This window comes from Dermochelys coriacea, chromosome 2 (genome assembly GCF_009764565.3).
Source record: "Dermochelys coriacea isolate rDerCor1 chromosome 2, rDerCor1.pri.v4, whole genome shotgun sequence".
Lineage (NCBI taxonomy): Eukaryota > Metazoa > Chordata > Testudines > Dermochelyidae > Dermochelys > Dermochelys coriacea.
The window spans coordinates 113,766,769-113,789,915 of record NC_050069.1 but is presented as its reverse complement, the minus strand read 5'-3'; the positions used below and the strand labels follow the sequence as shown (position 1 = coordinate 113,789,915).

The 23,147-nt window shown below is 41.0% G+C and overlaps 1 protein-coding gene across 15 annotated transcripts in view; it reads left to right on the top strand.

Moving 5' to 3' along the window:
* Positions 1–689: 689 nt before the first annotated feature.
* The window catches only part of ATXN1 (ataxin 1), a 276,722-nt gene continuing 254,264 nt past the window's right edge, over positions 690–23,147 (top strand). For 6 of the 15 annotated variants that reach the window (XM_038390524.2, XM_043506987.1, XM_043506980.1 and 3 more), the window contains exons 1-2: positions 1,707–2,518; positions 7,539–7,658. The gene's annotated coding sequence lies outside the window, so the exon portion shown is untranslated. Of the gene's footprint in view, positions 1,015–1,061; positions 2,519–7,538; positions 7,659–23,147 lie in introns of those variants that run through there. The other 9 variants (XM_038390529.2, XM_043506985.1, XM_043506982.1 and 6 more) reach the window with 7 other exon arrangements.

Genomic DNA, 23,147 nt, shown 5'->3' with positions numbered 1-23,147 from the left:
TCTCAGAGTAAGTGTAATTGGCACACTGTGTATTAGGGAGTTGGGAAAGGTGGTCAGCATCCAAAGGTATCTGGTTATTCAAGGTCCAAATCTATCTGCCTTCTTGCTGTTTAAGAAGGGATCTGAGTAAAGGACATTTGGGACTTGATTTAGATGGTAGGCACCTTTTGCCAAGTGACTCCAATAGGAGTTGAGGATTTGTCCCTGGAAGAATTATACTAATTAGGAAAAGACCCCCCTCAAGGCCTCATGGTGAAACACTGAGTGGCTGATCGTCAGGAGTCCCTTAAATTAGCACTCTGCCATTTCCAAAGGACAGCAGGCATCCCCAGCTGGCTCTCTTCTATTAAACTAGTGAATCTCTTGGTCACTTTCATTACTGTTTGCAGAACGCTTTGAGATCCCCATGATGCCCTCTTTACAGAAGAACAGCAGCTGATCAGTATCATTTTAATTGTGCTTTTGAGGGCAAACATTGTCTTTTGAAGTGTGTGTGTGTGTGGGGCGGGAACCACCAACAAACCCCATCACAATTCACCCCCCCTGCTTTTTTTTTCTCCCCGTAACTGGGAAGAAGCCGTGTAAAGGGTTAAGACTGGCTTGGCCCGGCTCTGTGGTGCATGCAATAATCTGTGTGGCTCTCTTGGCCGCCTGCCAAAGTGTTGCCGTGCCTCCTCCTCCTCCTCTTCTCCTCCCTTCCCCCGTCCCTTTTGCATGAAGTAGGATCCTTGAGCTGTTGCAGAGGCAGCCAACTGCTCCATATTTGGCTTCTATTACACATTTACATACTGGAGAGAGAGAAGCGGGGGCTCTGTACCGCAGACATCATTTCTACTACAGTGGTGGAGACATCCAGGACCTGTGTCACTGCAGGGGGAAGGGGAGAGAGAGAGAGAGGGGGGGGAAAAGGCAACCAGCATAACCCCCCCCGCCCCCAAGCCCTGTGATCAGCAAGCAAGACAGTGTGTGTGTGTGAGTCTCTCTCTCTGCCCCCACCTCCCTTGACACTTGGCAGTAAGTGGCTTTTTTTTTTTTATTCCTTCTCTGCTTTTTGCTTCCCCGGCTTCTTTCCTCCTTTCGATCGAAAACCTCCAGCGCTTCCAGCTGGAGAAACACGGGGGAGGGAGGGGAAGAGTGGGCTGGACGAGCCCCCGGGGCTTCAGCTTCCCCGCAGCCCAGCGCGGGAGCCTAGTCCACCCCAGCCCTGGGAAGGCTGGAGGCCAGAAAATGGCTTTGCGATCCTGAGGTGTGTGTGTGTGTGTGGGGGGGGGGGGGGTGGCTGGAATTCGTTGCACTCTGTGCATGCAAGAAATGTCTTCCGGGGAGGGGGTGGGGTGGAGGAGAAGGAGGCAGGGGAAAGGCGGGGGGGACAGGCAAGGAAACAGCCGTAGCCCCTGTGTCTGGGTTGCTTTCAGGGGGGGGGAGGAGGAGGAGGAGAGAGGGCGCGCGCGCGAGTGTGTGTGTGTGTGCGCGCGCTGGGGAGGGCGGCGTTTTCACGCTCGCTCTGCTGCTGCTGCTGCTGCTGCCGCCGCCGGGCTCGGGCTCGGGCTGCCCCCGGTGCATTAGCTGGCGCGGAGGCAAGTGAGAGCGGCTGGAGTTTTGCACGCCCCCCGGGTTTGTGCGGGCTGCGGCGGGGGAGGCTTTGCCCGCCGGGCCGGGCCGGGTCGGGGTGGCTGCCGGAGGGGTGAATGAAGCGAGGAGGGAGGGGGAAGAGGCGGCGCTGGGACGGGGAATGCGCTCAGCAGCGGACCCACTAGGCTGCCCTCACGGCCCAGGCTGGCTGGAGACACCAGCTGGCGCTTCCAGCAGTGAGTGAGGAGGGCTAGTGCCGGGGTCAGGGGAGGCCCGGGTGTCCCGTTTTCCCCCGTCACACTGTCTGCAGAGCCTCTCTTGCCTTCACTCTCCTCCAGTCCCTGCCAGGGCGAGAGATCTGGAGATGGCTAAAAGCAAAGAGACCATTTAGCTTCTCCAGGGGGGATTAGCAACAGCCACTGGCGCTAAAGAATTGATGCGATTATCCTTGGATATAGCAATATTTTGCTCTTTCCATTTCTGATTGTGTCTGTGGCTGCTGCATTCTCTTTAATTTACGTTGCAGGTATGCATTGCTCTTTTGACTCTGACCTCCCCTTGTTTGGGTTGGTTTTTAAATAAAACACCTCTAGGAAAGTAATCCCTGATTGGTTTGTATGTACTAAATAAATGAATATAATGATTTCTAAGACTATTAGAGATTAACCTAAAATTTGTTAGAAAACATTGGTTGCTTCGGTAGTGATGATGATGATGATGATAAAAAGACGGGATTGGGAACTGTTTCCATGCCATTGAAGATGGGGGAATTACTGAAGAGTAATAATAGAAAGAAAACAAGTCCGAAGCTGGTTATATAATGTACTATGTGGATAAGAAGAACGACAAGCTATTTTTATTTTGTTCACGGTATGCTGTGCCATAGGGACTCCAAACTGCATCTCTCCCCTGTGATCCTGGACTCCGGATACAATTAGCAAAAATTGTAAGCATTCCTTATTATGTCCAAGAAATAAACATAATGATGTAAATTGTTGTTCCTTACAGATATTTTTTATACACAAATAAGGAATTTTTAAGGTGGATTACCTTAGTTTTTGAAACATTTTATGTTTCATATGATAAAGAAATGCATATTTCATAATGCAGGTTATACTTAATATTTAATGATCATTGTTATATATGTTATACCGTATTGGTTAGTTACATGTCAGATGTGTTCAGGCATAGCCAGTTACTTTGCTGACATGTTAGGGAAGTCAAGGGCTTTTCATTTTAGCTTCTGATGTAACCTTCAGTTAAGGGAAAATTCAGATTTCATGTTAATGTAGCTCTGTTTGTTTGGGCGGTGAAGACGGTTCAGTTTTATAGCTCTGTGGAGCAAGGGTTATGAATGAGGGAGAGATTGTAATTGAGAGTGACAGAAAAAAAAATCACTGTAGTTATTTTTGAGATGCTGCAAGGTACCTTTTAATAGTAGTAATCATTTTATTGTATTGCCCTTCAATTTGTTCATGAAAATGGCCCAATATTTTTCAGGCAGAAATTCTTTTAAATGGATGGCTTTAATCTCATTATCGTTTATGGAAGGCAAAGGTTCATAGGTTCTCTTCAACTCTGTCTGTCTCTCTCTCTTCTCATGTAGATACATGTCAGTGCTATAGGTTTTCAGTGCACTTACTCTAGCCCAGATCAGTCATGTAATTAGATCAGGCTGCCATGGTAACAGACAGTATTCATTGTCCATTCAGGTGTATTTGTCTTGTGACTGGGCTACCTCAAGTGGCGTATGTACAATATTTATGTTCGACAGATTGTACAACTCACTTCTATGTCGTCTTGAAGAATATTTAAGCATATTACGACGTTTCCTAACCACTGAACTTTTATGAAAGATACTTCCGGGCTGTTACAGCACTGGACTGTCAGATTTGACATGTGTGCTGAGTATGAAAATATATTTAATTAGCTAATGAAATCATTCTACCAGTTCCACGTGTGTTTGTTGTTAATGAATCAACAAATGTTTTGTTAATTTTTAAAAGTGTTTCCCAAGCGTATCTGAAAGCTTCTTCTGCAGTCTGTTGCTTTTGATTTGTTGGGTGTTTAACCACTTGAAAGCTGAAATCATATATATGAAGTTGTGAAAATGTCACCATTAAAAGGGTTAATATTGTAGGCCCCAAACCTGCCATAATCTATGCACATTGCTTAACTTTACGTGCTCTGACTAGTATAATTTAAGTCATTGATAATTCACATTATCATTATTACTTAACTGATAGTGTATCAAGTTAAGCATGTCCATAATTCTTAGTAGGCTCAGGGCCTTGGATGTGTTTTATTTGGTAATTGAATTTGCATTTTCACCTTGCAGAAACTTAGGGGTATAGATGCTGTAATAAAACCAACTAAAAACCCAAGGCTATTTTATCTGTGACAGACTCAATACTGGATAGTTTGTTTCTGATAATAGTAAGCTGTTTCACATTTGTTTTCATACTACTTTAAAAGATATTTTTTCATCATAGCATACAGTTGAAGGCCTTTTACTTCAATGTTTATAATGCATTTTTCTCCAGTGTAAAAAGTGCACTTGAACAATATAAAGAGCTTCATGTTGTTTACTGCAATTTAAAAATACATTTAACTGAGGAATATTTTTGTCTTTAATGTCAGTGTTTGAATACTATACTATACATTAGTATTTTAAGAAATAATAATTTTTTTTAAAATGGGCCAAATGTGGCTCTCTTTTGGACTGGTGTAAATCTGGAATGATTCCAGTGGGCCACATTCAGAGTAATGGAGCTCAGAATCTGTCCTGTTGTGTGTAACTATGAAGTCTTTATTACACCTTTCTTAGGCAAAACTGCTATTGACTGGAATGGGAGTTTTGTCTGAGTAAGGACTTCAGAATTCTGCTGGAGGAGCTGAATTCACCGCTTGCATAAGTGGCTAACATCTCCATTCACGTTTCTCCCAGTTACACCAATGGTGAATTTAGACCTGTGGCTTTAATGGCTTGATCTGAGCAGTGACGCGTACCCACAATTCCCAATGGTTCAGTACTGCACACCTCTCAGGATCAGGCCCTTAACTACTAGAACCTAATGGTATCCAAAAAATATAATAATAAAACAGGCATTTGAATAGCTCTCGTTTTGAAGTACGAGACTGGAGAAGGTAACGAGGAGTAATGCCTGTCTGTGGGTCAAATCTTGCACTGCCTGCCCGCTCACAATCCCAGCTACAGTGTAACTGAGCCTGCAGGTTTCTGTCTGTCTGCCAAGCAGAGGAATTTCTTCTCTTGGGGAAGTTCACGAACGGTTTCTCACTCTCAGTGCAACTCTTTAGTGCACTAGCTGATTTCTTTCGTTCTTTTTTTCGTTCTTTCTTTCTTGGCCTAGGTATGGAGGGGATTAGGAAAATGGGACTGGAGAAAGTCAAATAACCACACAAACTCCTGCTGTTTGTACGATCCCTTGTACTGCATCGTGTTTCTTATACAAATTGCTTGTAATGTGGCTCACAGCACTGCAGAGTAAATATTTTTTAAAATGCGTTATACGAACTTGTGAAAAACAAATTTCCCCCAGGATTTCATTAGAAAAAAGCTTGACAAAAATGGTCTGATTTTAAAGGATCTTTTAAAACAGGCCTGAATTTCCTTTGCCTCCAAGGGAAAAAAAATCTTTTTGTAATCTATCCGATAGCCTTGTTTCATCTTAATATTTTTTAAAAATAGACCAATAAATGCAGTCAATTGAAAAGCAGCTAATTACTTGAACTATAAAAATAGCCTATATTAGTAATATATCTAGAGAATCAAAACTCAGGACCTGATCCTCCTCCCACTGAAATTCAATGGCAAAATTCTTATTAACTTCAAAGGGCTCAGTAGTAACCCACTCTCTTTTGTATTGCCATTCATATAGTATAATGCTTTTGCTGTGGTCTACAAATAGGAGGGGAGTGCAGTAACAAGGTGTATTTTGGTTTCAAAAATGTATATAAAAATTGCATATGTGGTCTGAAGTGTACCCTGGTTTCAACCGTAGTTTAGAATGAGACAGCCCACTATGAGGCTGTTAGCTGATCATACAGGTTTTTGAGTGATTAATTATTGTGGAACATTGTTCAGGTACAGTTCATGCAACTTAATCTGTTCACAGAACAGCTTTAGCTGGAGTCCTCTGCTGAGACTGCTATAACTAGGTCTACTTTAGCAAATCAAAATGTAATGACCATAACAAACAGAAGTACAGCAGGCTTCATACAGGTAAGTATGTCAGACCCAAGAAATGGTGTGCTCTATGCCAGTGAATTTTGCTAAGAAATTTAATACACTACGCTTTTAGAACTGAAAATATTGACTTGGTCATTTAATTTTACCTTATGCAGAACTTTGAGTGAGACAAATTAGTATATTTATCTTTGGACAGGGAGAACAAAAGCACATAATGTTTTTGGGCTCTGGCACGTAACATATATTCAAAAGTCATACATTTTAAAAAATGTGGGGAAAAAAGTTTAAGGTGATAAGATTTTGATTTAGCTGATATACAAAATAAGTGTATATATTTTTTTAATTTTAACAATTCTGCAGACGAAGGTGTATTTGGAAATTACAGAAACTGGACAAGTAACTCTGGTTTCTTCTTGAGCTTAGTGTATTTGTTATTCAGCTATTACTTTACTATATTTTCTCTTACAACTATATTGTGTGTTAGTTTGTAGTCTACTAACTATGAATAGCTATGTGCATGAATGTATTTATTGGACTCAATCCAGAAAAACACTTTTAGCACATGCTTAAATCCTGCAAGTGCTTTGCTGAATAAGGATGGATTTAAGTACTGGCATAAAGTTAAACTTGTGCATAAATCCTTGGATGAACAGGGGCCATAAGCATGCTTACAAACTCAAACACAAAACTGCCTCACGACAGAGGAATAGTAGTCATGCTGAAGAGTGACAAAAAATTTTTGGTGAGGTTCCAAGTGAAAAAGCAAAACATATTTTGTTTGATATGTGATGTCAGCAGAACTGTGATGCTTCCTCCCTGTAATTTTTAATGATTAAAAATATAGAATTAGAAAAATATTGCTGTCATAGTGTACTTTCTGTTTATATTATCTGGGAATTTGCAGTAAAATGCATTAATTCCAGCATGCCAGGATTAAGAGGATAGAACTGGGGAAATGCCACAAAACCTAACACTTTTTTTTATCAAGATCCCCTTAATATGGTTTGCTTTTTGGATGATGCCTCTCAAAGAAATTGTGTTCTGCTGCCAGTGAAGATTTTCAATTGTCACCACAACTCACTTATGTTTTCTAAACTCACCAATATCACATTTTGGAAAGCACATACAGACAGAGTAAATGGGCTGTGCTTTCTGCCACATGTGTACGGTGCTGAGGAACTGACTTCTTAGCTCCAGCCTGCTGTAGACAGTGCACATCTATGTCATGGTTGCTGGCAGGAAGAGTGGCCAAGGGCGCCCATGTACGAACACACACAAGAACGGGCACACATGTGAGTGCACATCTGTAGTAATTTCAGCTACATTGTGCGTGAATATTTGTCTTTTTGGACACTCATGGAATGTAGATATTTTTTGTGTTTCATGAGGTTGTACTACTGAGCCAGTGAAGATCATAAATATCCCTGATAGGCTCAAGCTGGTGTAAGATGTAAACAGTACACTTATCAATGTGCTTTTTGAGTACTGGCTTGTTCTGAGCCCTGGTTTTCGCTCTAGTTATGTCACTTGTTGGAAGTGAATTGCCATCCTTCTGTAGCTCAAACTCAGACACAACTCTGTAATCTTTTGATGTTATTGATCCTCAGTATTATAAATGATTCTGCTTTGGATAGAACCACTCAGTCTTCACAGGACTATTTTGGCACTTGTATGGCCACTGCTAAGTTGGTTGGTTTTTAACTGATTTTTTTTTTTTTCATTTTGGTTTTCATCTTCTCTGCTTCTGGATGAACAGTCACATTGCAGCAAAACCAGATGAGGAAGCAATTTAAGCTGTGAATTTCTTCTTCACCCCCATAGAACAGTGACGACCATAATTTTTATCTTCACCATAGAGAGATGCTTTGTAAACAAGGTGAGGATTTAATGCTTTTTATTTCTCTCATGTGTATACACACTCTGCCCTTTCTTTTGGCAAACGTGGACACCTTAAAATGTTTTTATAATTCATTTGACATGAAATTATTCTACCTCAACATGACCAGGAATGGGGGTGCTTTATAAATAAATAACAACGATTATGGTATTACCCAAGTCAGCAAATCATACTACCTGTGTCTCAAGTCTCTGTCTTGTAGGATGCTGCGTTGCAGATCAGTAGTTCTTATGCTCACCTTAGGTCAAAATGTGTTTGGTTACTAAAAGATTATGAGATGTATAAAAAGTTTTTATCCTTTGAGCTTTGTCATAAACTGCCATGTATAAAATAATAGAAATCCATCCTCTTGCCTATTATTGGCAATTTTTGTTTTGTTGTTGTGGGTTGTGTTGCTTGCAGACTCTTTGCCTTTTCAACTTCCTGATTTCCTCCTGTGTAGAAAGCCTTGTTTGGCATGCGGATTCTCCCTTAAAGCTAGGGCCGGATTTAGGGGCAGGCGACTGCCTGGAGTACAGGGCTTGAGGGATGCTAGGCTCAGGTTGGTGTAAGATATTCAAAAGTTTAACCTATGGGGGGGTGGAGTGGAGCAGCAGCGTGCCGAAGACACTCCTTGCCTGGGGTGCATTTGGTCTAGGGTTGGCCCTGCTTAAAACCATGGATAACCAGTCACTAGTGACATACCTAAGTCTTTCTTTTACTCTGATTTAAGCAGTGTTGTCAGCTCCCATGATTTTATTGCAAGTCTTGTGATCCTTGGTGATTTGCTTATATCCCCAGGTTCTGCAGTGATGTGATTACAGGACAATCTCAGCTTTTTTTCTTCCCCCCTTCCCTCCCCCTTTGTACCTCGTATGTTTTTACCTTGTATGTTTGTACCTCATATGTTTGTGGAGAAGAGCTTGAAAATGTGTTGAGCCTTTAGGGGTCAGTCAGACTGCAAATAAAAAGAACCCAAATGTTCTTATTTATTTGAGTCTCATGGTTTTTAAGCCTGTCTCATGGCCCTGACTCATGATTTTTAAGTACTTAGGATTGTCTATCCTGATAATGGTAACAAAAATATAAAGGTTGCAGAAAGAAAATAGGCTGTTCTTTTAAATAATATGGCAAATACAGCTGGGGAATTAGATTCAGAAACTGAAAGTACGTTTTTTGTTTTTATTAAAGCCAGAAAACTGAGTTACTATAGTACTCTGATGAAAAGCTGATCAGAAAGTCTCTGTAGTGGAATAACTTTTAAATGTATACAGTATGTCATAGTGAAGTGTGCCGTACATAAATTTACATTTTATAGTGAGTGCAGGATGGGGTATTGTTCTTTAAAGGGAAGTAGTCTAAGCATGTAGTTGCATGTAAAGACATGCCTCTTATGGTCTACACTAATCATCTAGAATGGAGGGGGCTGGTTGTAACCACTACATCTCTGGAGGATTATTCTTTTTGAGAATTAAATTGCCAGATAAAGCACCCTAACACATTTTCACCCTTCAGTTTCAGAAAATTTACTTGATAGGAGATGTTGACTTAGAGATCAGGTGGAACAAATCTTTTTGTCAAGGCGTTAACATTTCCACAGAGCTCTTCATTTGTCCAGAATTAGCTCAGGTTTTGTAAAATTGTTTTTGTTTACAGAAATTATTACACAGAAAAGGCTCCTAACTAAAAGCTAGAAGAAGAAATGCTTTATAGCATGTTAATCAAATTTAAGTATCTTCTGAGTGTCCACATTGTATTACCCATAATGTATTGCTGAGTCACCTTGAATATTCTAGCAGCTGATATTTCCTGTAATTGCATTAAAAACAATGTCATAAATATTAAGTAAACATTGTTATGTCCAGTACAATTGATTGTTAGCCATCGGCATAATACAAATATAATACTGCTTTCTTTGTACACAGAATGCTTAAGGTCGTCTTAATGGACCTTAGACCAAATATGTTTTTGTTGTTAAAATACAGTGGATTTATTTCTTCAGTCACATCAGTTTTACATTGGTGTAACTCCACTGTCTTCAGCGCTTACTCCTGATTTACTCCAGAGTGAGATCAAAATCAAGCCCAGTGTGTATCAGAGTAAATAATGTAAAGGTTATATAGATGGTCACTGGCTGGTTACAGATATTATCCTTGGCATTTGATTTAACAGGGATGCCCAGAGTCGCAACTGATGGAATGTGACCCGTGGAGTTCTGTAATGTAGTCAGTAGCCACGGGGCAAGTTGCACAGGTCAAAGATGGAACATTTTATGCTGAGACCATAGCCCTCTCCTACTCTAGTATTTTACCAAGGAGGAGGATGGCTGCAGTCTGCTCCACTAAATGCAAACTAGGTGGCTTATGACATGTTCTTTTTGTGTCCCTCATATGGACAAAATATTGGACACCTTTGATTTAACACACACAAGATCAAATTCTGAAGTCCTTACTTAAGGCTTAATTCTACAAACACAGGCAACTTTACTCACATAAATAATACCATTTACTGCAGCAAGTAAAGTAGTAAAGTAACTCGTTTAAGAATTTGTAGGATCAAGCCTTTAGTGTTTACTGTTCTTATTAGGTAAAACTCACACTGACTTTAATAATCATTTTGCTTGAATAAAGACCTCAAGATGAGTAAAAAGGTTATTTAAAATAGCTTTTTTTAACCCTGACTTTGATTAATTTTGGCCCAAACTAAAAAACATAGGGAGAGTTAGTGTTTGTTTGTTCAGAGCATGCATTGCCTTCTTTCAGGTAGGCAAATTGCTCTGTTTCCTTTTAAACAGTTGTGTTAAGAGAATTTTGTTTGAAATACTGGGCATTTTAACAATTAGATTTCCTTTTAATCTTTTCCACTGTTCAATTCATGTGATATCTATTAGTCATATTGTGAAATCTAGTTGACTCTGTAGCAACTGTCCCACTTGTAGCAATCCATTTACTGTACTTTCTGAAGTTTCATTAACTATGGGTATACATTGCTTAACATGGTATCCCTTTTATGTAAGATGTATTCAGCTGGTTTTGGTTGTGGTGTGTTTCTAACATATGCTGAACACTCATTTGCAGCTTGTTTATAGACAGAGTTTGTGTGTGTGTGTGTGTGTGTGTGTGTGTGTGTGTGTGTATATATATATATGTGTATATATATGTATATATAAAATCATTTTTAGTTAAAGGAGAATGATGTGATTTGGGGAAGTTATTAATGCCCCCTGCTGGCCATTTGAGAGTGCAGAGTTGGTGTTTCTTCTATTGGCTGGTTTTGCTTTTTTTTTTTTTTTTTAACATGTGAAGGCCTGTAGTGGCGGGAGGACTAACAGACGGTGGTGGTGATTTTGACTGAGCTAAGAAAAATGCGGATGGATTTGAACTAGGTATAATTGGAAAGTAATTAGAAATCACATTTAATTTTTTAATTGCTTGTTTTGTATTTAAGTGTGGGAGTAAATTTAATGTACATGAAAATGAAGAACTAACAGTGTAGACTGGCATCAGACAGGGAAGTGCTTTGCAATGTTCTCCACACAACTCCATACCTCTGCTCTATCATTCCTAGGTCTTTCCTGAACAGAGATTGCCAGTCTCATGCCAAATTGTATGAAGGTTTTCTGATGTAGATACATTGAGTTGAGTTTTGTGATGTGCTTAAGATGGGAACGCTAAAGTTGTATTCTCTTGTCACATAAGCCAGGATTTGAGCCGTGGTTCAAGGTTCCTGCTTCTACTTTAAAAAGATGTTTTTCAATGTCACTTTTTTAATGAAATATGAGAGAGAAGTTTTGACCATGACTTTAAGAATTGAAAGTGCTCTTTTGAAAAATAAAAATCAGTGTAACATAAATAGCTTTGTATAAACCAGGTTTAAAAGGACACTGTCAACTTACATGTAGCCCCAAATATAAATTGTAAAAGATTTAATAAAACTGAAGATGAATAGAAATACTTCTTTAGTTTGAAATTCCACATAAACATTTCCTTGCACTGGTTGGCTTATCAACATTGCAACATTAAGAACCTGAGTGTGAAACTATCTTCACTGATTTTATTTTTCTAATCTGAAAGATAAGAAAAAAGTAATCAAACAGCATAAATAACAAACAAATTGCAATTTAAAAAATTCTTTCACTTTTAACAATATAAGGTTTAGTAGTAACATAAGTAAATAAATGTGTTTGTTACAAAGCAAGGAGCCTGATTCTCCACTGTCTTATACCTTGTATGTGTATTTGCATTTGTGCAAAGTGAGTATGAAAACACTACCATTCTGATTTGATGATGTTTTTTACTCACTTTGCACTGATGTGAATGACTACTCAAGATGTAAGGCAGTGGAGAAACATCTGGCTCATCATTTTTAACTTACTTTAAAGAAACACTTTTATTATCTCAGAGATGTTAGGCAGAATAAGTTTTAATATGAAAATGAACCTTTTTTATTTTTAGGACCAAAATGTCAGAAATGGTCTCTGATTTTGCACATCTGCACCACCCATGTGTACACACTCATCCTTTTGTGTGTGTGTGTGTAGGTTGTATAATTGCATGTTATTGGATTTCCATGTGCATGCACCTGGAGGGTGTATGTCTTCATGGCAGAGTTAGCCTGGGTGATGACATCTGGGTATGAGCATACAGGTATGAGCATTTTGATATGAGCATACAGGTTAGCCTAGGCCGGTGTGAGCAGCCATATCCGTGTTACTGTGTTGTCACTGATGGTGCAGACATCCATGTGTGTCGCTAGAGCCTCTGGGAACTTATTCCGTGGTTGACTGTGCTCCAGTATGCTAAGCTGCTCCAGGATTGTTTCCCAGTGAATTGTGGAAGAACTTGTCTATCCTTCTGGGCACACAGGGAAATCGTGGGAAGACAATGAAGGACTATCGGCACTTGAATGGTTTAGCCTGCATCCTCACTGCAAAGTGGGTGGATTACCAGCCTGAGTGAGAGCAGAACCTGGGCTCTAACCAATACTCCCAGATGGCTCAGGAGAGACGTTTTTGTGTGTGGATGGATGGGGTATTAGGGCCACCAGCTGGGTAAAACCCCAGGCTAACTCAGTAGTGAAGTTACTCTAAGACAGTGTTTTCCAAATAGTAGGTTCTGACCCACTAGCCAATCATGGGAAAGACCTAGGTGGATGGAATGTGCCTGGCAATGGCAAGCTGCCTTGTCCTCCCTGTTTGTAACAGTCGTGTAGAGGCTGTGTTATTTAGGGTGTGGTGGGTCTGACTGGTCATCTGTTTTGGGGTCAGGAATGAATTTTTCCCATTGGACCAAATTGGTGGAGCTTTTTCGCCATCGTCAGAGCATCATGGAGGCACAACTGGGTTGTAAGTGATAGGACTTGAAAGTTTAACACTGGGAAAGATAACACTGTCTAGCTCAGTGGTTTTCAAACTGCGGGTCACAACCCAGTACTAGGTTGCGGAATGTAAGGCACTGGGTCTTGGTGGCTCTGGTCAGCACTGCCGACTGGGCCATTAAAAGTCCCATCAGTGGTGCTGCCCAGCTAAGGCAGGCCTGTTCCTACCTGTTCTGACACTGTGATGCGCCCCTGAAGTGGCCAGCAGCAGGTCTGGCTCCTAGGCGGGGGGACCATGAGGCTCTGTGCGCTGCCCCCGCCCCGAGCACTGTCTCCGCACTCCCACGGGCTGGTTCCCAGCCAACGGGAGCTGTGGGGAGAGTGTCTGCGGGTGAGAGCTGCGTGGAGCCTTTTGCGCGCACCTCTGCCTAGGAGCTGCACCTGCTGCTGGCCGCTTCCAGGACGCAGTATGGTCCACGGTGCCAGGACAGGCAGGAAGCCTGCTTTAGCACTCCTGCTGAGCCGCTCACTGGGAGCCGCCTGAGGTAAGCCTGCGCCCCAATCCCCTGTCCCAGCTCTGAGCCCCCCCCCCAAACCCATCATCCCAGCCCAGAGTCCTGATCCTCTCCTGCATCCCAACCCCCTGCCCCAGCCCAGAGCCCCCTCCCACACCCTAAACCAGAGGAGGGCAAACTACGGTTCGCGGGCCACATCCGGCCCATGGGACCATCCTGCCCGACCCCTGAGCTCCTGGCCATGGAGACTAGCCCCTGGCCCCTCCCCTGCAGCTGCACCGGCAGCGTGGCTTGCGCCTGCCCACCTCCCAGGCTTTCCAAAAAGCCAGTCCTGCTGCTCTGAGCAGCATGGTAAGGGGCGGGGGTTGGATAACGGCAGGAGGTCCCGGGGGTCAGTCAGAAGACAGCGGGCTGTTGCATGGGGCGGAGGTTCGGGTGGGGCATTCAGGAGACAGGAAGCAGCGTGGGCTGGATAGGGGGTGAGATCCTGGGGAGGAAAGGGAGCAGGGGGTGTTGGATAGGGGGGTGGGGTCCTGGGGAGGACAGTTAGGGATGGGGGTCCCGGGAGGGGGCGGTCAGGGGACAAGGAGTGGGGGAGGGTTGGATGGGCTGGGAGTTCAGAGGGGCCTGTCAGGGGGCGCGGGTGTGGATAGAGGTCAGGGCAGTCAGGGGACAGGGAGTGGGGGGGTTGGATGGGGGGCGGTTAGGGGTGGGGGATCCTGGGAGGGGGCGGTCAGGGGACAAGGAGTGGGAGGGGGTTTTGAGGGGGGTAGTTGGATGGGTCGGGGATTCTGAGGGGGGTAGTCAGGGGGCGGGAAGTGGGAGGGGGCAGTCAGGGGACAAGGAGCGGGGGGGGTTGGATGAGTTGGGGTTTCTGAGTGGGACAGTTGGGGTGGGAAGTGGGAGGGGGCGGATAGGGGGCGGCGGCCAGGCTGTTCGCAGAGGCACAGCCTTCCCTACCCGGCCCTCCGTACCATTTTGCAACCCCGATGTGGCCCTCGGGCCAAAAAGTTTGCCCACCCCTGTCCTAAACCCCTTATTCCTGGCCGCTCCCCACAACCCTCATCCTTGCACCCCAACCCTCTGCCCCCACCTGAGCCCCTCCCACACCCCAAACCCTCATCCCCAGCTCCTTTGGGTCACGGGCATCAACAGTTTTCTTCAAATGGGTCGCCAGAAATTTTTTTGAAAACCCACTGGTCTAGCTTGTCGCATCTCGTGGCTGGTGTCCAGTGCGGATAAGTAAAGTCCCATGGAACTCTTCCTATTTTTTATAACGTTTTGTTTTATTTTGGGGGGAATGCATATTCTTTTGTTTTATCCATTTTATCCACTTGCAGGGGGTGGGGTTGAATCCTTGCCCCAGTGGCATGGGGGAGTCTGGGGGGTGGGATCAGGTCCTGGCCCCGGATGGCAGGGGGTCCTGGGAGGGGTGAGGTTGCAGCATGAGCTTGCCCTGCAGCAGTGGCTACTGAGTGAAACCTGAGCAGCGCTGTGAGTCCCATGTGCTTTGCAACACCTGGAGCAGGGAACTAGGCCCAGCCGCAAGGGACAGGAGCTGGTACTGCTGGGTGATTTTGTTGTTGTTTTATTTCATATTATTTTGCATTTGGGAAAAACTAGCTCTATGGTTAAGGCTAAAAAGGATCAGCCGCCTGAGGTAAATGGGTCCTCGGATTTCACTGGTGGACCACGTGTTTATAGGAGAAGAGGAGACCTGAAATCCTCTCGGACTGAGGTTCCTCCTTGGTACCTCTGCCACTCCGTTTTAAAGAGGACTAAATCAAATTGCATTAATGAACTAATAATGTGTGTCAGCAGGGTGCACAGGGACAGTTAGTGTGTGGCGGGCTGCTGTGGAATAGACTCAGACCCCAGCTTGCTGCGAACAAGATGTTTGTGTAGACAAGTCTGTAGTGTGTAGCACCACGGTTTGGAACGCGGTAGTGAATGTCATAATAATAACACGTTTTGGTTTGCTAGTCACCCATGCGCTAGGGCCTTTGTATTTTTGTGTATTTAAATATTCTTGTGAATGTAAACACTTGAGTCAACTTTTAGGAAGAAACGTGGTTACAAAAAACTACAAATATAATTCCTGTTTGCCATGCTCAGCTTGTTTCTACCAATGAATATTTTCCCAGTGGTGCTGTTCCTTGTCGGTGTCGCATCCTAGCAGCCCAGTAGGGAGTGCTTTTTCAAATTAATGTGATAGAAAAAGGGTTTCTTCTCTTCCCTAGGGCCTGTGCACATCACCTCTCTGGTACTGTACTGTATGCATAGCTTTCCCCAGGTAACAGCTGGCAGATCCAGCACAGTTAGAAATTTCATTGTATGCATGAACAACCCTTCTCCCCTCCCCCCCATACATTAAAAAGAGATCTTAGTGGATTATTGCACTAAACAGAATTTCATGTTTATTTTCAATGTGCTGCTGGTGGTTAAAAAGCCCCATAGCTCTAGAACATGGAATGCATTTTTATTTACAGCTTAGTAGGTCCTATCTCTGACATATGACTAGCAGGGAAGCCCCTCCCTTTGATAGTTGTATGTCATCTGCTTCAGAGAACTAATTACTTGGCAATTCCCATTTGATAATTCTCTCTTTATTTTCTGATGAGTTACTTAACAGTGATGGGCTTGTTGAGCAGAATACTGTGTTTAATCCGTGCTTCAGAAAAGACGGAGTGTGACTAGGGTTATCTTTGTTTTCTAAATGCAGCTTTTCTATTGAAACCACAGTAAAACACGTTAACAGTTCACAGTTAATGGTAGGCTTAGTAGTGAATGATGTACAATATTTTCCAAAAATAAAGTAGGGATTTTATTTTACTGTTGCACTTGTATTTTAAGCATAAGGTCTGAATGAAACAGAATCCTAGAAGGATGTTAAAAATAATTTCTCATGAAAACGTGTCTCTGCATCACAATCCTGCAAACCTTCTTCACTCATAATTTTTTACAGAATCTTAAAAAAACAAGAAATACCCATCTTTTACATTGTCTAATATTTATTTTACATTTCAGTGTGTTCTATTTAGTCATTACAACATTGTTCAAAATAAATGATATTTAAGGAAAAATATCACTTTGTTTTCTCCATTTTTACCTTTTACATTCCATTGGTGTGGTGGTCACAGCAACACCCATTTCTGGCTGAGGAATGCTTTATAACTGTCCAGCACCCTCATTTCTAACTACAATATAGCACTGTTCCCTGAGGGTACACAAGTCGAGCAGTGCTTAGATACAGCACTGTGTGGGGATATATACTGACCCTTAGTCTGCATGTGAAGTTCCTGGTAAGGTCAAAGTGAGTTTCAGAAACCCGTACATATCTTTCTGTGAAATTCCTCCATCTAGGGCCTGATCCTGTGCTGTTAAATTCAATAGAGTGTTAACACTGACTTCAGTGGGGGCAGGATTGGGGCTGTGCATTAACTTTAATGAATGCCATTGCCCCATGCTTTTTGATACCATGAGATTTGTTTTTGCTGATCTGACCAGAGAAGCTGAGAATCGGGCTATTTTTCTTGTAGTTTAGCAGGAAGTATTGTATGCTGTGTGTTAGCTTGCACGATATTGCATCATCTGACTTGCTGATTTATTAGAAGTTCCTAAGGATCCATCCTGCCCAGTCATTGCAAGGATTGTCACAGATATAGTTAATCTATGAGAAAAATGAATTAGAACATACTACTTAGCTGATGTTTTTGTGGAATTAGTGATTTTACAAATTTGTAAGGTTTATAAAATGTAGAATTCCAAACAGATCAATTCTCTTTAAGGGTGTTAATAAACTTAATAAAGTTTCCCCTGGAAAGGAATATTTATTAAGTTGATTAAAAGTGGCTTGAAGTATATAATTATAATAATAATGCAATTATTTTTCCTGTGACTCTGAAATGTTGTTTCTGATTTTCAGCAGAGGGGAAACATCAAGTACAGTAGTTTGACTTTTTTTTTTTTTTGCACAAACTTCCTATTGAATGTTTTGCTTTCTTAAATAGTCAATGTATATTTCAGCAAACATACACATTCAGTATAAATTTGTATATGCAGAACTTTGATTTTTACAAAATATCACTAATTGTGATCGTAATATAAATGCCCCCCCTTTTTTAAAGGGGCATGGTAACTAAAAGCTCTTTCACCTTTTTTTTTTTAGACTGAATTTTTATTCTGTTTAATTTTTTAAAAATGATTGTTGTGGTCTTGAAGTTTGCAGGACTGGACATACTAACACCCAGATCCTCAAAGGTATTTAGGTGCCTAACTCCCCTTAAAATTAATGGGAGTTAGTCATGTAAGTATCTTTGAGGATCTGGGCCTAAAATTGTTGATATAGACATAAAACAGGTACAAGCTGCATCATGGCGAGCAGCCCCACCCTGAACAAAATGCCTTATCTCTGATCTGGAGGGATCACTTGTACAGAGCAGAGGTCATTCATTCTCTTTGGCCTCATGGCTGAGTCTACTAATAAAGGTGCTAGTTATGATGTGGATTGAGACTCTTGTTACAAAGGCCACTAAGGAGCCACCAGCTGGTGAAAACTTTCAGTCACTCACCTAAGCTGATTTTGAATTTGCTACCTCAAGGGGAAAGGTTGCCAGTCTCAAGAACTATCTTCTTTGCAGTAATTTTTAGACACCCCAATGTTTTGTGAAGGGCCAAATCTTGGACTCCTGGCTTTGTCAAAACTCCTCTTGAGTTCAGTGGGAGTTTTGCCTGAGTAAGGACTGCAGGATTTGGCCCACAGTATTTTCTTCTGAAAAAAAGGTATTGTTCTTAGCAATCGCTAAAGTATATTGAGGTAAAATAGATCCAAAAGACATGCACATTCATGTTTCTAATGTGAGCTACTGTAAGTAAAATGGTCTAGTAGGAATATGACCTTTCATTTAATGTGAAAGATTACTTTTGTATTAGTCTCTTAAGATTTGAGAATCTGATCTTAAGAAAGATTACATCAACACAAGGTAAAGTCTTCTCAGAATTGCTGCCAACCTCCTGACATCCACATGAAAATATAGGCTGACCCCTGTTTGCAGGAAGGGAGGTAATATATCTGGGTGCTGTAGTCCTTCCCCCTGAATTCCCTCCACTTCTGCTGAGCCACGGCCAGGGGACCCCACCAGCAGCAGCATGGTTTCTGGAGGACATAAAACAACTACTGATTGCTTTATGAACTCTATAGTAGATTAATGAAATATTGGGCAGATAATTGATTTCGCAACTCTGGCTATATAATATGTTTTATATGAGGTCTATATCCATTTTATGGGAAAAGATAATGATGGCACTTGTCACTGTCTAGTAGCCTATACTTTACTATAGTGCCTAAACTTAATCAGTAAAGATCACATTGCATCTTTCTTCTTCTGGACAGCTTATATATATGGCATGTAGTCCTGTACCTATGTGATATTACAGCGCCAGTAGGGTGGAAGGAGGAAGAAAGTGTCATCCCAGAAAGTCTGTATTTTGTTCCAGAGTTGTATAAGCTGACAAAATAAGAGTCCATGCCTTAGAGGTGCTCAGATACCATAGTGATGAGGGGAAGACATAAAGGTTTTGTATAGGTTTTAGGAAGTACTGAGTAACTTGCACTCCTGTTGGTTTCAGCTCTGTTGTGCATTCAAGAAAAATAAGTTTTTTAGCAAGATGAGTGAATTAAAGTGGTGTCAGAGTGAAAGAAGGACATTTCTCACAGGATGGTACTGCATGACACTAACTCGTATCTATTAAGGGTACAATCAAAAAGGAGCCTAAAGAAAATTAAAATTGCAGCATGGACAATAGTCATAGACTATTCATTTTATTACATTGAACAGAATTAGTCTTTGTAAGGAGTTCAACTTGTTGAATGTTGTTGTGGACAAAAGGAATGGAAGAAATGCAGACCAAGAGACATTTCAGCTACGTTTATGGCTATAACTGTCAAATTTTCTGAACTGTAAGCTGGCTAGACTTAATGGGGAGTGGTTATAGTATTTGGTGCCATTTTAAAAAGCTTTTATTTAGGTAGAGTATCTCATTGAAACTAATAGCACTGTCTAGTATGAGTTGCAACAACCAGATTTTTATCCTTCTTATCTTGTTTAATGTGAACTTTGAATGTTTTGAGTTTTATAAGCTGCTAAGCCAAAGACCGCAGTTAAATACTGGAAGCCTGATTCACTACTCCATTATACTAGTCTTAAACTGACGACTTAAATGGAGCTCCACTCGTGTAAAACTTACGTGAGATCTGGACCAAGGTCTGGAGTCTGGGCCCTTTAATCTCAGAACTGTTGCTGGCAGGTCAGCATAGCTGATCAGACACTGCTTGTTTATGGCTAGTATACATGAGCTGTAGCTCTGCTTTTCCTTACCGTAAATAGGGAATAAAAAATGTTCCTCAGTCAAATGTTTTCTGTATTTCTTTTTCCTTTCTGTGCTTCACATGGACATGTTTTTTCAGCTTTTTAACTTGGCAAACCTTTATATTTAACACACAACTTCACCCTATCAACCCCCTTTTCCAGATTTTGTGCTTCCTTACTAGCCACTTAATTCTTCTTTTTACCTCCCTTTCTGCTGAAATTTCACTTTTCTCAGCAGTTCTAGCTGCTAGGTATCCTGACCCACTTCTACTTCTGTCTCACCAGGTTCATTGCCTGTGCAACATTCTGATTCTCCGTTGCCCCTTTTTTCCGCTTGATTTTTGTCTAGTTTCCATTCTTATTTGAAGGATTTTAAAGCTTTAATAATGTGTGCAGAACTGTGCAAATTTGAGTGTTGTTTCATCTACCCCTCTTCCTTCCTTATTAGTCATAATCAAGTTCTGATTCTACAGTTCAAATGAGCTGTCTGGACAGGCCTTTCATTCCATACACACTTCCCCCTTCACTCAAGAGAAAATCTTTATTTCTCCTCTGACGCTTCATTGTGGGTGCCAGTTTCTTTGGCTGAACATTGTATTTTCAAACCTGTGTGCCCCTGCCAGTGTTCTGTGGCTTCCACCTACAGTGTCTCTTGAGCAGTCATCTTGCTTTTCAGGATTGTCAGCTGGTCTTTAATGAATTAGTTGCATTTTTTTACTTGTTTGTAATATTCTATGATAGCAGTTTAAAAGTAATTCAGTTGCTTTCTGTGTGCCTAGGTGTGGGTTGGGAGTCATACTATTTGTGTTGTTCAGCGCACAAATTAAAGGGTGATTGTTATTTTAAATACATAATAGTATAATAAAAACAATTCTTTAGCCATCTTACAAATAGTATCTTAGATTATTAAAACTGGAAGGATTTTTAAAATCTTGTTTAATTTTTTGTGCTCGTGCTACGTGATTACTCTTAGCACTTCATTTTGGACGAGGGGAGTAGGCTAGGTGGTTTCATTTTTGTTTCTACTTGTTTTCACTTTTTGGTTCTCCTATAGGAACACAGTGCTGCAATGGTGGGTTGCAAAATGTTCAATGGCAAGTTTAAAAAAAAAAGTGTAAAAGGAAAAGGGATACCATCACTTGATTTAAAAAAAAAAAAAAAAGACTAACATGACATTGAAAATACTGTTTTTTGGTGCTGTTTATAAGAGTTATTTCAGTAAGGGTAAAAATGTATGATATGTGGAAGAAGTGAAATTAGCTACCCCTAAGTGCTGTCAATGCACATAATATACAAACTGAGAAAATAGGTTGGTGGGAGTTGCTAACAGTTTTCAGTTATAGTAATCTTAGATGTTACTTGTTACAATGCAGCATTTTCAGACAAGTATGACTTTCAAGTTGTAATTGACTAACAAACCAATGTAATGAACATTTCAGTTAATATTAGGTTTCAGAGTAGCAGCTGTGTTAGTCTGTATCCGCAAAAAGAAAAGGAGTACTTGTGGCCCCTTAGAGACTAACACATTTATTTGAGCATTAATAAACACATTTGTTAGTCTCTAAGGGGCCACAAGTACTCCTTTTCTTTTTTCAGTTAATATTAGATTTTGTCAAACAATTTTTCCTCATGAAACTTACATTTTGGACTTAAAGGAACATTGTCAATTTAAAACTGACCCTTCACTTTGCCATACTGGTTACCTGTTATCGTTACAAGTAACGCCTAAGATTACTAAAACTGAAGAAGATTACCAGGAAAAATGTCTTTTCTCCAGTTTGTTTACTTAGTGCATTTGGCAGCTTTGTGTGTAGTCCGTTTTACTTTGCTCTATATTGTTAGTTAGCCAGTTCTCCCAGGTGAGAGAGACATTTAAAAAAACAGAAAAATATGATTGTAAAACTACAAATATTGTTAGTGGAGATTCAGAGAAAAGTGTAACTACTTTTAATGCTCTCATGTTTTTTTAACTGACTAAATTCCACGTCGATGGAGTCCTTATAAAAAGCAGTGTGTCCTTTTAATCAGCAAACAGGTCCTCTATGCATCAAACAATTAAAAATAGAGCAAAGTTTCTGAACAAGGCGTCTGGCAGAAGCGTCTGTACTTCCATCTGTGCATGATTAGCAAAATGTTTCATGATATTTAAATAGCACAGGCTTTGCTCTCTTTTTTATTATTTGTTGTGCTGAAGACCTTTTTGCTTGTTAAGTGGTCTTTTTTGAATAGTTACCAGCTAGAAATCAGAAAAGTGTATGAAGACATCTTGTACACACTGCAGATGCCAAATTGTCCCCTTTTAAAGAAGTGGTATCCATTTTGGTTTTTTTAAACCACTAATGTTATCATTGTTTCACTTTTTCTCTACAAAAAGTTCATCAGACCAGTTCATTTCAATGGGGTTAAATTTGTTTTGTCATTGCCCCTGACCTGCAAACTGCCCCATTATTTATATTCCAGTAATGTTTAGAAAGATACTTTGGGGCACGTGCAGTGCCATGTGTGGTGGGGGTTAGACCTACAACTCCTATTAACTATACTGGGAGTCATGTGTCTAATCTGTTATGCACACTACTCTGAAACTTTACCCGTTTGACAGAGAACATAATTAGCCAAGTAACAGCTTTCAAAGGGCTTTTGAGGCCTTAAAATGGGACTCCTCCTTGCTGGCAGGCATGCAGTGTTGGATTGGACGCTGCTTATCTCTGGCTAGCAGTGCATTGCTCCAGAACTGTAGCAACTGATTTTTCTTTTATTTATTTATATTGAAAATTCTTATCTGTGGTTTTTAGGGCTATATACAGGTAAGTATGAAGGTAAATACACAGTTAAAACAAACAAGTATATAAGTGAAATATATTTTGGTAAGAACACAAGTACTTGGTGCATCTTTATTATAAACCGTTATTAGATGCGGTGTGATAAGTCAGTGAAGAGTTCCGATGTACAGGTAGGCACATAGGTGTCTGCTGCAGAATCATTATACTTGGATGAGTATGCAGGTGTTGTTTACTCAATAGCTGAGATTTTCTTCTCTTTTTAAAAAAAAAGTACATTTAAATAGCTGTTTATATATGATGTGGAAATGAGTCAAATTCTGCCGTCACTTACACCCATGCCGACCCCACTGAGTTTAAAAGGATTTGTGGATGTTTTTTGAAAGCAAATCTGGCTGTGTGTATATAAATATAGACTAGGAGTACTTGTGGCACCTTAGAGACTAACAAATTTATTTGAGCATAAGCTTTCATGAGCTACAGCTCAAGTGAGCTGTAGCTCACGAAAGCTTA